This window comes from Perca flavescens, chromosome 10 (genome assembly GCF_004354835.1).
Source record: "Perca flavescens isolate YP-PL-M2 chromosome 10, PFLA_1.0, whole genome shotgun sequence".
Taxonomy (NCBI): domain Eukaryota; kingdom Metazoa; phylum Chordata; class Actinopteri; order Perciformes; family Percidae; genus Perca; species Perca flavescens.
The window spans coordinates 17182224-17196031 of NC_041340.1; the positions used below are offsets into that span (position 1 = coordinate 17182224).

Here is a 13808-nt window from a genome sequence, read left to right on the forward strand (position 1 = left end):
ATTTGATAATCCAATTTAAATCTAAGTGCAAAGTGGATGATGAAAACTATCGACTTAATGGAATGAAGTTGAACTATAGCGTTCTGCTCAGTAACAGGGTCACACAATGAGGTCACCAACGGTAACAGAGGCAGTTAGAGGAGATGACAGCAGTTTTCCAGCCTGCATGACGAATAAATTAATAACCACAATTGCCCTTCGTTTTCTTTTCTGGAAAATGATGCAACCCCGGGTAATAAAGCAGGCTTCAGATATTAAACGTCCTGCGTTCTTCTTTACTATCAATAAGTAAAACAGGGAGGTAATTCCATGTTCAACTGCGCACTAAAAAAGGCCCAAAGGTGGTAATTAGAATATTCATAGATTTCAACATGGGCAAAAGTGGTTTATAATAATTTCCTGGATTAATTACATGATTGTGTGTGTGTGTGTGTGTGTCTCAAGTAATGCCTATGTTTTAGTGTGCGTGTAATACTCCTACACAGTCTGTCTGTTACTTGATGGTATGTCCCACGTTTACTGTATTGCAGTGTGTGTGTGTGTGTGTGTGTGTGTGTGTGTGTGTGTGTGTGTGTGCTTGGAAACAAAGGTTTTGCAGAGCCTTTCAGTAGACTGCTGTAGCATTCTGTTGCTGCTCTCTGCCAGCCTGTCCTGCACCTGTCGGACCCAACACTGCTTGTAATGCAATTTATTCCCTAAGCATTGCTCTTTGCATTAGGGGCACATGTACACTGGTTAAACTGTGGGTGCCTCATAATCAGGGCTCGACATTAAGGCTTGTCCGCTTGTCCGGGACAAGTGGATTTTTTGTAGGACAAGTGGAAGAGAAATTTACTTGCCCCACTGGACAAGTTAAAACTCAAACAAATCAAAATGCCACTCATTTCGTCAGTGTTACAGAATTGAAACAAATACATATTTTACCCCACAATCCCGGGCAGCGGGTCGGCGGGCCGCTAATGTTAGACCCAGCCCGCTGTTCAGCGCATTCTCCGAAAGCGAAGCAGCATGAAAGCACGGCGAGCTAGCCGGTGTTAGCTTGCTAACTCCACCTTATCGTTACCTCCTCGCCACATCGTTCACAGAAAACAAGCTGAAAACAGAAGTCACTCGTGGCGATAGCAATGTGCTTTGTGTGGATGAAGCATTATATACGTTATTATGTGCCACTCATTCCGTTTATGTTACAGATTTTACTTTACCGATTTGAAACAAATACATTAACTAACGTTAGACCCAGCAGCAGCGGGAGAGCGGACCGCTGACGTTAGACCCAGCCCACTGTTCAGCTCCTTCTCTGTAAGAGATACAGCATGAAAGCACCGCGGAACCAGCAAGCCAGGCAGCCGGTGTTAGTTAGCTAACGTTAGCATGCTAACTACGCTTTAACGTTACCCCGTCCCCACATCGTTCACAGAAAACGAGCCGAATAAAGCGGTCACTCGTGGCGATAGAAGTGTGCTTTGTGCGGATGAAGCATGAAGTTAATTTGACTCTTGACGGCTGGCTCTCTGCCTCGTAACGTTACTAGCTGCTCCGCTACTCGTTTGAAGCGGATTATATATCAGGTAGTAATCAACTGTAAAGTAGCTACACCTTTTTAAAGGATCCCTTGGTAAGTGAAATTGTAGAAAGAAAAAACAACACCAACATTTAGTGGCAAAATCCATTGTTATGTCTACAAAATTATTTTAGATATAGTATAAGTTCAAGTCACCACTACCTCTGGTCAAAATATTGAATTAGTATCTCAATATATTGACTCAGTATCTCAGAATATAAACAAAGAATATCAAAGTAATGAGAAACTATAAAATATTGACTTAATCTCAATATATTGGCTTAGTTAGTAACTCAACATATTGGTTCAGTATCTCAATATATTGACTTAGTAACTCAGAATATTGACTAAGAATCTCAAAGCAATGAGAACATTCAAAATATTGACTTACAATATCAATATATTGACTCAATATCTCAAAATATCTCAATATATTGACATAGTAACTTAGAATATTGACTAGGAATCTGAAAGTAATGAGAAACTTTAAAATATTCACTTAGAATCTCAATATATTAACTTGTGCACACTAGCATTAGCAAAACACAAAAAAAATTATAAAATGATTAATCTTTACCCAGACAAGTGACTTTTGTTCATGGACAAGTGAAACGTAAATGTACTTGTCCGAAGGACAAGTGCCTCAAAAAGTTAATGTCAAGCCCTGCTCATAATAACAGATGCAAAAAATAGCCAGATTCATGTAATATTGATGTAAATGCTACTCAAAACTGATCACATACTGCTTTAGGCTCCTACAGAGTTTAAAAAGGTGTATTTGACATTTTGACAAACTGTATAAAAAGTATTTAAAAGCCAAGTTCAAAGGGTGCTTTGAAGACTTATTTCTGACTCCAAAAATTTCTCATCACTGGTCATGTCAAATACCAAAACCTTTTTCCTCTTTTATCAAAGGCAGTAGCCTATATACAAAGCTCCAATAAAACTTTACTGAAGTCACTTTTAAGGCATCACTGCTAGCTATAAGAGATCAAAAGTAGTATTATCTGTTACTGAAGACATACATTTAGATTTCTGAAATGTGAAGAACTTACTACAGTAAGTAGGCTGGTGTAGGTAGCCAGACAAGGTGTGGCCGGACAAGCAGGTGTGCTCTATGACTGTCAACAATAGCCACCGCAAATGTTCTGAGAGCCTGTCTGTTTCTTTGAGCTTTCTGTTTACTATATTTCCCGTCTGTTAATAGATTCAATATATCTACAAACACAGATGTCATGCCTTTTCTTGTCTTGATAACGGTTTGTGGACCCGCCTCTTTGCTCTTCCTGTCTGTAATGTCGGCCTCCCAGTGTGCAAATCTGTTCTGCACTGTACACGGTACAGTATATCTGCTGTGATTGTTTTTCCACCAAGATACTGGAAAATCTTGTTACTGTTAAAACCAAGGTGGTGTTTCCAGACAAACTGGTAGAATATTTGTTTTTTTTGTCTCATTTACACGCTCCATGCTAAATTCTCACACAGTTTCTGTATGTGATAAGAATTTCTTAAAGGAACACCTTTTCTTGAGTACATGGTTTGAGCAAGCCACATGTAAATATTAAACTTTAATTCTCACAGGCGAGAATCTGACAAAATAGTTGGTTGATTGACTGCACAGATTTTAGCCTGGATCCAGCCCCAGGCATCCATCAGTGCATCTTCACTCAGATATTCTCACTGACCACGTGGACATCTGATTTTTGGGACTGGGAGTCGTCTCATCTGAAGGCAGCTCCAGCGGCACTCTAAATGAACTCAGCAATTTGCGGTGCTGGACAGTGCTGTTGTGTGTTTACTCGTTTGTGCAGAGCAACCGCTTGCTGCAGGGCTGATTGGTCAGATGATTGCTACTGAACATTTGTTTCAAGACTGGCTTGAGCTACTAGGACTAACTTGCTTCTGCACTAACTGTTGTTACACCATACGCCCATGTGCTTACACCAAATATACCAATAAAAATGTATTATAGTAGTAGCATTTCATTTAAAGAATCTAGTTCAGGTAGTCAACTCAAGTCTGCCGTTAAACTCACATGAGATACTCTCTTTACTGCAAACATGTATCTAATGTTTCAGTGCTTTGTTAGCTCTTTTGCTGCCATACTGCTCTTTGAAATGCTGTCACTTGTGGCTGCTACTGCCGCTGCCTTTGCTGCTCCTCGTCATATAGCATTTTAAAAGGCCCACATCCATCCCAGCAACCTGATAAGTCCATGTTTCCCCTGGGGGTAAAGGTATTATCCTCACTCCCTACTCCCTGCGGTGATGAGTTTGGTGCTTCTTTGGGAGGAGTGACGAGGTCATAGCCTAGATGACAAATATCAATGCTATATGTAGTCTACATTTACATAAAAAAATCAATTCCTTGTGAGTTGGCTGACTAATATATTATTTTACTGTTTTAATGAACTCTTGATTCAAGTTGGGAAATGATTCTTAAATAAAAAGTTACTTGGGAAAAGATTAATTTACTTTGCCAGATGTTGCTGGGACTCTGATATTACTGCATTACTGTATGGTAAAATTGTATTGAAGCAGCATTTATTTGACTGTATTTAAATGGAAAGTTTACATCAGAAAACAAAAGACATGATAAAAAGTGTGATAATTACTTATCAAAGATGGCAGAATGAGGACAGGCTGGAGGACTGAGGCTGCTGTCCACAGTAAACACACTGGCCACTGGAGACTTGGCCTCACTATTGTACTGCTGTGGCCCAGGCATGGGGCATATTACATATCAAATTACCATCAGTGCCAGTAACAGTGTATATGTGTGTGTGTGTGTGTGTGTGTATGCGCACGCACATTTAGAAGTGCATGATAAATCACCAACACCACCACATAGTGTGTCCAGAGGAAATGCATCAGCTCCTCTCTTCCTCTTTCCTCTCCCAGCCCACAGATCATCAGGGACTTATTGTACAGCACCAGGCTGTCGGTGTACTGCAGCAACATGAAGTGATGGGGAAAAACGCTCACAACAGGGACATAAAAAAACCTTTGTTCCCTTCGGAACATAGGAATTCTTTGGCCTAGTGCAGAAACCTCAAGAGAGTGATCTGGTATTCTGTGCCTGCCTGTGTTTCTTACTATTGTGGTGCACTAATATGTACACTGCTGGGGAGTGCTGATCATTTCATTTCACTCCAATTTTACTGAATTGTGATTCTTTAATTACAATCTCACTCATCCTTAACCTGGTGAGATAGCTGGGAGACGTTAGATAGTACTGTGAAAACCTTTAGCCGCCTCACTTTCATTTTCAACAAATGTTTCCAGTAATCTAACTGCACTTCACAAAGCAGAACAATGACAGCCTTGTAACTCAAACAACCAACTAATATTTATTTCTCCATTATTTTAGTGTGATAAAATGCCCCAGGATGGTAGTAACACTTTCATTGTAGATAAAGTTCACATCCTCTAGGCCATGCTTCTTCATTTCAAATGAATGCCCTCATAAACAGATCAATGAAATAATCAGACAAGTTGCTGGGTGTGTCATCACTCAATCAGCTTTCCATTAGTCTCGCAACCTCAAATCTGATATTTTTCACCAATAAAGTCAGACTGCAGACATTATGTTTTCACTTTCACCTACAGAGGCAAAAACTCAATTTGTATGTGACACAGCAACAAGCTGTGCTTCTCCAAGTGAAGAATTGAAGGCACTGTGTTTTTTAAATGTTGGCATTTTGAATTTTATAGAACGGAGATGGACTCCCTCTGGAGTCCTTAAAGTTACTGTTAAACATTGTGTGCAATTCTAACTTCTCACTTAGACTGATGTAAATGTGCCCAAAGTGCCAGCTCTGCTACTGCACACATACCACCTTAAGTAGAATCTATAATCTATCCATCTGCTTCCTCCAGGATGTAATTTGACATATTGAAGGGATTCCTAACTGTGAAGTGGTGCATACATTTAGAAGGCAACAGGTCAGATCTGTGTCACCATAGTGACAGGATCAGATCTAAAGATGGTATGAGAAAACTAGATTGGTGCTGGCAGTGTAAACCAAACTGAATACAGTATTTAAATAGCCAAGTTCAAAGGATGCTTTGAAGACTTATTTCTGACTGTTGCCTCCAAAAATGTCTCATCACTGGTCATGTCAAACACCAAAACCGTTTTCCATGGGACATAGTGTTGAAATAACACCATGTCCTTTAAACAGCAACTTGTGTGTGTGTGTGCGTGTGTGTGTGTGTGTGTGTGTGTGTGTGTGTGTGTGTGTGTGTGGGTGGGTGTGTGTGTGCGCGGGCTCAGCAGAGGGAATGCCCAGACTTTCTTATCATAGTCACATTGCCTTCTTCACCCTCTGGCTCCACACCAAGACAGGCTGGAGCCAAACTCAGACTGTCCACAAACACAGAGCCAAATCCAAGGAGTGACTACTACTGTGTTTGTACAAAAAAAACATACAAAAAAATGATGAAAACAAAATGTCCACTTTCCACCATTCCATTATTTATAAGGGCATTTGGATAGACGTAGCACTGATCTATGTGCTGCCATATTTGTGAAATAAGAGAGACAGGACATCAGATTATCCTTCTAACTGTATTTGACCTTTGCAGCTGAACTGCGAGCCTGGACTTTATACTACACATTGGCAAGTATAAACAGAGATTTTAATAGTTTGTATAGCCCCTTAACACTTTTTGTGTTTGCTTATCTAGCCAGTAATGTTCCTAGATCATAATTTATATTAGATAATATTGGGACATTATAGAAGTCAGATGCATTAAGGGGCTTTGCGCTACCTCATTAGGATTAGCAGACAAAAAAACATGCACAACCAATTTGTCAAAAATAGGTGGATGTCTGATGGAGACTAGAGCTTGAAACAGTCATTCGTACATTTTGAGAGGACCGTAATGTACAGCACATGTATTTTATGGTTAACTATTGAAGTATGCTGCACAACCTAGAAACATGCAATTATCTTTCCTTTCAGAAAATGTACTAAATGCATCAAAATATAATTACGACCACATTGCATATAAAAAAAGAAAAAAGGTCACCAGACCAGAGAAGAGAAAATCTAAAATGGAAATGGAAAAGATCATAGACCTTATTAGTAAAAATAACCGAAAACACTCAACACATTTAGAAAACAGAAAGCAGAAAACATTACAGCAACACTACCCAACACCAAGCGTTCCATGACAACACTGTAATACTCGTGTAACTTCATCTGATAGGCTTTCATTATAGCAGGGCTGTCTGTAACCTTTAAAGACAATCTGGAGTCAAATTCAGCTTTAAAAACTTGTTTTCATAATGTCACGTTCGTGTTTTCTGCTTGAGAAGCTGCCCAGCTTGGGAACACGCAGCTTGCTGTCAGCTGTCAGAATCTTTAGAATCACGGGAGCTGCTTTTTCTTTTCTTTTTTTCTAAAGCTGCAACACGTTGGTGCTTGGTAGCACCAGACTGTATCACAGTTAGCAGAGTGGTTTGTTTCCAGAGGCCAGAGGATGACTTGTTTTTGTGTGTGTGTTGCAGTTAGTTTCAAATACAGCCCAACTGGGACACATTGAGCTGCTCTCATTAACAGTTAGTGGGTCCCCCCACACTGCTGCTTCATTACTGGTGTCTGTCACAAAGCCATTTTTATGTATTTTACTTTATGATGACCTAATGAACTGCAGGGGCGGATTTTAAACGGCTCATAAAAACAGTAGTGTGAAGAAAACAATGTACAGAAAACATCCCGTTTACCGTTAACCAGATTTCACAGACGAGGCAGAGGGCAAGACATGGGAGTTTACGAGTACAGCGCCAGATTATTTGATGGCAGCCCTAAAACTTCACTATATTGTTGTTACTTCAAATTCATTCTTTTGTCTAAAATCCAAAACTCCAAACCCAATTACAGAATTGATTTGTTGAACAAGTACTGACCTGTCACTCAAGGAAATTGAACCGACAAAGAAAACATAAGACTGAAATACAAATGATTGATACTAAACTGTATAATGACTACTTCTCTCTAACAGACTTTCTTCATAGGACAGCCTTTATTGTCTACATTGCAGATATATTTACGATTGAAGAATTACATTTCTAAATAAATGGAAAATCTCATTTTTTGTTATTCCACTGATCACAGTTTTAGCTGACAAATGTTACTGATAAAAAACAAGATTGCATGAGAAAACTGAAAAATGTATTAAAAGTCCAGTCAATATGAGAGCAATAGCAGGTTATTCGATGTGCCACACTTTTGATTAAATTTGGATCACAGATCCAGCCTTTAAAATACATTCCAAATTAGAGTGCTGCTTAGTATTGGTCAATTATGCAGATATGGTCAATTATGTAAAATGCATATCTCACATCCCCTGGGTACCATGGAAGTCGTTTAGAATTACAGACATTTAGAATTGGCTCACTCACCTTATCTCTGTCACAGTGGACCAATAGGGACCCCCCTGCTAAGCACTTATAATTTCATTTCCCTTTTTGCAAAGACCTTTTGCTTCCTCCCAAGGGTAGCCTGCTAAAACCTGGGACTCTGCACACTGCATTAGTTGTAGCCTCAATAACTTTCCCCCCTCTGTTTGGATAGCTTTACTGTGTAATGATTGAGAGTGAGGAGAGTTTCGCTAGTCTCGCTTTGCCAGACCTTCCTCCACGGCGCTGTGGAGGAGGGTCTGGCTAGTCCACATAGCATTCTGGGATGAGAGAAAAACGTGCTCTGATTTATTGGCATTTCTTTAAACCAATCACAATCGTCATGGGCGGCGCTAAGCTTCGCACAGAGCCGCTGCAAAATAACCTCGGGAAGGAACTTGTTTTGGTGGAACATGTGTACGTTCAAAATTAGTTTTAGTCGTGCAACAGAAAACTCAGATTGGACAGATAGTCTAGCTGTCTGGATTTACCCTGCAGAGATCTGAGGAGCAGTTAACCATAGTCCTCATAAATCCACCAGAGTTTAAAATTCCAACAGAAAGAAAGCTGACAGTAACGGACATCAGCAAAAAATACATGCTTCTGGCGGAATTTCCTGCGGCACCGGAGCAATCCCAGAAGTGGAAGGTTGTGGATATAGACTACAGTTTTGCTGACAAATGATTGGAAAAGTGCTCAACATGATCAGTCACTGTATGTGTGTGTGTGCGCGCGTGTGTGTACTATACAGTATATACTAGGGCTGTGCAATTAATCAAAATTTAATCGTGATTATGATTTTGGCTCCCAACGATCACAAAAACAGAATAATTGAGAAAAACAATTATTTAGCTCATTACATTAGCAAGTAAACTCTTATTTTCTCTTTGTTCTGAATGAAAAAATAAAGTTTAAATAGGAAAAGTATTAAGGCAAATTTCACATTTGTGTTTTTTTTTACTGTTGATTTATTTAACTTTTTCCCACTGTTTTTTAAGTTCAATAATTGCAACATCTTTCCAGAAGTTAACGAGTAATCATGTCAAATTATCATGATTTCAATATTGACCGAAATAATCGTGCTTATGTTTTTTTCCATAATCGAGCAGCCCTAGTATATACTATTCAAGCACAACAGTGAAAGTGACTTACTACATATAGATCATGTATGAGACCGTCAACTGAACCAAAATAATCAGATCTGACACTGCATTGTTGGAATTAAATCGTCACTGGTGTACAATAAATAACTGAACTGGTTATTGGCGAACAAAGCAAGAGTGTACTGTACACGCTGCTACTGAAGCAGAAGTAAAAAAGACAGCGAGCCTGTGAGGGAGACTGGAGACATAAAAAGCAAAAACACGGAGGAGGCAGATAGAGAAAATATGGGTCAGACAGAGAAAGACAGGAAAAGCTAATGTAAATCAGAATGTGTAAACATGTACAGGCCTAATCTCATTATCCCTCATCCTCCTGGGTATGTGATGCTTGATTAAAGTAGGAGATGAAAGAAAAGAGGTAGAGGACATAGACGGAGGTAGGAGGGAGGAAGGTGATTAAGTAACCGAAAAAGAAAGAAATAGAGATTGAGGGATTGTATGGAGCAGGCCATGGTAAAGACTCTGCCGCATATTGTATGCTAGGAGCTGTGCAGCACTCATGAACATATGAGGGATGTATTTGCAGCATATTAAAACAAATGGAGAGCTTATGTCAAATTGCATGAAATATGAAGATAATCTCATCTGAAAACATGTTCTTTTGTGAAACCATTCAAAGTACATGGGGACTATATGGATGTGAGTATTTATGTGACGATGTGCAAGATTGTAGGTTTTGTAATTATGATTTTTTCTCTAACAAATGGCCCTTCCAAATATCTCTGTTAACATTGTGAACATGATTTCTCTAAAATGGCACTGTGACCATTAGGAACAACAGTTAGAAGTCAATTTAAGCAAACTCTAACCAACTGTAAGTGTAAGTCTCTTATTTGCTACAGAGCATATGCCAAGAATACAGTGGTTGCATTCAAATCAGAGTGGGTTAATATTTGCACTTCATACTCTAATTAAGTGTGAAAACTGCTTAGTATAATTTCTGTAACCAAGGTCAAGATGAGTTTAGCCTTCATTAAAATAAGGCCATATTTTCCATTACACTTGTCTGTTTTTGTCACAAAGGATATGTTACTGTTTGAGCTCTATTTTCATATGAATGTAGCAGGCAAAGAGGCATTTTCCTGAGATGGAGTAATTTCCTTACGTACACCGTACACAGTATTTGGGTGACTTGCCATGCAAAACAGCTGTAGAAGAGGGACAGTAGGGGGAACGTCACTTCATCCATGTGTGTTTCATCCATCCCCTCTCATTTCTGCCTTTCCTGTCCTTTCAACTAGGGAGTAGTCTTGCATTGCCAGACCTATCTCCACAGTGCTGTGTCAGCGCCGGAGTATGACCTGGCTAAACCGCTCATCTAGTCTGGGATAGGGGAAAAAAACACTCTGGCTTGTTGGTATTTTTTTTAACCAATCACAACTGTCCTGGGCGGTGCTAAGCCCCAGATGCAATGACGGTGCCCTTGAAAAATAGATAGGGGAAGGGGAGGGATATCTGGCGCTGTCAGGCTTTATCCAAGCACTGTACATTTGGTGAGCCAGACTAACGTGGGAGGGACTATCCAGTAAATTATAATCAATATTACACATTAAGGTCAAAATGAGGCTAATCAGCACATTTATTTATGTAAGAAGATAACTGTCAAGTATCAACTGTAAAATACAGTAGCAGTAGTAGCAGTAGTAGCAGTCATAGTGGCAAAGGGATGATTTATGTATACTTCAGACCAAAGGGATGAGCAACTGAAAACCCCTACAATGTTTTCGTTGATTAATTATTCATATTCAGTACTGATTGCATGTACTACTCGCATCCTTTACATTGCTTAATTCTTGGTTCAGCAGCAAATGACCTCTTAACTGTTTAAAAGGCAACTCTGGGTTTGAGGCATATCTGTGCGGTGTGTTCATGCGTATTGTGTGAGAACACTTATTCTGCTTGACCTGATATTCTCCCCTTTGGCTGCACCTGCCAGGTTGGGGTGTGGTCCCACCTATTCACTTTTGCTTAAGGATCTTTGAAAGGAGGGCATGCTGAGGTGACTGGAGGCTCATTGGAAGATAGTATGTGTTAACAAAGACTGTTGTCATGACAGCTTTTTTGAGTAGTGAGCATAGGGAAATACTGACAAGTGACATGAGGGGGGGCGTGTTTGTGAAAACCGATTCAACCTCGTCTACGTGACGAGATTTAGATGGAGATTGTTTGAGGAAGCGAGAGGGAGACAGCCTCGAGTGAACGGACACGCTGCAGAAGCATATTGAGAAAAAGACTGTTTTCTGAGGGAAAATACTGTTTTTCCCTCCATGAGTTGGGGCTGCCCACGCCTAGAGAGAGACAACGCTAAAACAGGTCAAGTGCGGGCTGTTCGCGACCGACAGTGGACACCGGAGCAAGCGGGCTGTCTTCAGAGGCGAAACCATGCAGTGTTCTGGGTGAGTCAGTTTGACACAGCACAAAACCCCTCCAGAAGTAGGAAGGATATGCATTCATTCAGACCAGTTTAGTCTCATTCCCACGTTGAACGCAACAACTGTCTTCTTGCGAGAGAAGACGGGGATTCATGTTACCGGCTAGGCTAACTTTTGTTACTGTGTGTCTAACGAGCAAGGTTAGCTTAGCTGCCCGTAACACTGTCAAAATCAATAATTCTGCACATTAACTGATTATCAGAGAGCCTGGGCAGGCATGGAGACAGCTTTGAAGAATGCAGGAAAAGAAGCTGTAATGGTTTTTCAGCTGTGCAGGAGTAGCAAGGCTTGTCATTTTGTGTTCGACCTCGACAGCTTAAACACTAATCTAAAGCTTGTTTGTTCATATGTTGTCTGATGGCCTTGCTGTGGAAGACTTAGGCTGACACTGATGCGCTGGATAAGTACTCTCTTAGTGCTCTGTAAACATGTTTACCCATTTGCCATAGGATTGTCGCTTGCCACAACAATTTATTCCCCTCCATTTGCTGCAGTCTCATAACCTGATGCGCCAGATGGTTTGTTACACAGAACCATCTGAGACGCAGTCATTGGAAACTGATGGAAAAGTGCAGGCACTTAAAAAAAAAATTAAAAAAACTGGCAGGTCATTGGATAAACCATCTGTATCAGGTCCGCCATTGTTGTTTTGAAACGTCACACACCTAAACCACGCCCACAGCTGCCAGTAGCGCCTTACCAAACGTGAGCTGGTAGTTCAGACACAAACGCATCACCTGAAGCCTGACAAGATGGAGTGTCGTGTGATATGCGATCTTGCGATTCTCGCGAAAAAGAAGGGGTCCCACACAGATACAAGCACAACAATGCATGTGCCCTACCAATTGTTGGCCTTTTATTTCAAGCATAAGCCATGTTGCGCAGACTAAGCTGCATGTATGACATAAATGAAATGAAATAAATGTCTTTTGATTCAAGTTATTTCGCTAAAACTGAAATGAATCTGATTGGACTTTTAAAAGTGCATGTACAACCCTGACGTTATCTTGGAGTAGAAAATTCCACCTTGATATACACATTTGTCAAATGAGAAGAAAATTGACAAAAAAAAAAATGTTATTAAAGTGCTCCCAGTTATTGAGTCTGGGAAAATAACGCAGTGGCATTTCCGACCTGAGATATTTTCTCATACAGTTGGGCAGACACCATGAAATAGCCTATAAAGGTGTTGTCAAAACATGCACGTCGACCTGTTCTAAAACCTGCACGCAGTGCTGTTAAAGTGCTGGTAACCGTAGACACATCAAATGACAGCTTGACTTGAGGTGTTGGCAAAAATGTCTTGAGCCTTGTTCTCCTGCTCTACCCTTCCTTATCCTTTCTTCCTCTTTTGTCTTGATTTCCTTTTCCCCTTTACTCTATGAAATGCTGACCTCTTCCTCTTTCCTTAACTTTCCCCCCAGATCTACTCATTAACATATACAGTACCTCAACCCTTTTGCTACTTTCCTGCTGATTCCCTGATTCAGTGGTTCGTTATTGTCTTCACACATCCTCCTCCATGGCTCTTGCTTATCCTCCAGCTCATCCTAATTCCCTCCTTATTCTTTCCCATTTCATTGCCCTCTTCTCCTCCTCATCACTCAGAGGAACAGCAGAGCTCTTCATCAAGCAGACGTCAGGCATCTGTCAGAGTCCAGGCCAGTCTCAGTGTGATTGATTTTTGGCCCACCTGCGTCTTTCGTAATGACCAACTGTCAGTTGTTTTACTGCCCGCATTGCATCCCCTCAGTATCACCTGTCACTGCAGCATCCAGAAGTCAAATCTTTCAGCTTAGACCTGCAGTGCATTATCCAGCTTGTCTTCGGTTAAGATATATGTAGGTATACCACAGAACCCGCTTGTCTTTCCTCCAATCACTGAAGAGAAAGCCATCACTGATGGTTATTTTAAAGAAACTGTGTATACCATCATCTGTACCACTACCCTTTCATGAATTATGGGCCCCCACCTATAAGCTTTCCTAACTTCTTTGGGGGACCCATTCACACTACCCAATTGATATTGTACCCCAACTGTATTATTGTAATGTTTTAAGTGGTATTGTAAATAAAAATGAACTCAAACTCAAACAAATCAATTACATTCTGACGGCAAACACAATATCTCTTTTATGCTCACATTTTTTTCAATTATTCCCAGGCAATGACTTTTCTGAATGAAGCTAATAAATGTGGGTTTGGACTTGAAAGCACACCGCTGTGTTTTGATTTGGTCTAGTAGCG

General features: G+C 40.3%; 1 protein-coding gene across 1 annotated transcript in view; it reads right to left on the minus strand.

The window, feature by feature from the left end:
* mid2 (midline 2) overlaps positions 1-13808 on the minus strand; it is a 175405-nt gene that overhangs the window by 118122 nt on the left and 43475 nt on the right. The gene's annotated exons all lie outside the window — the stretch shown is intronic.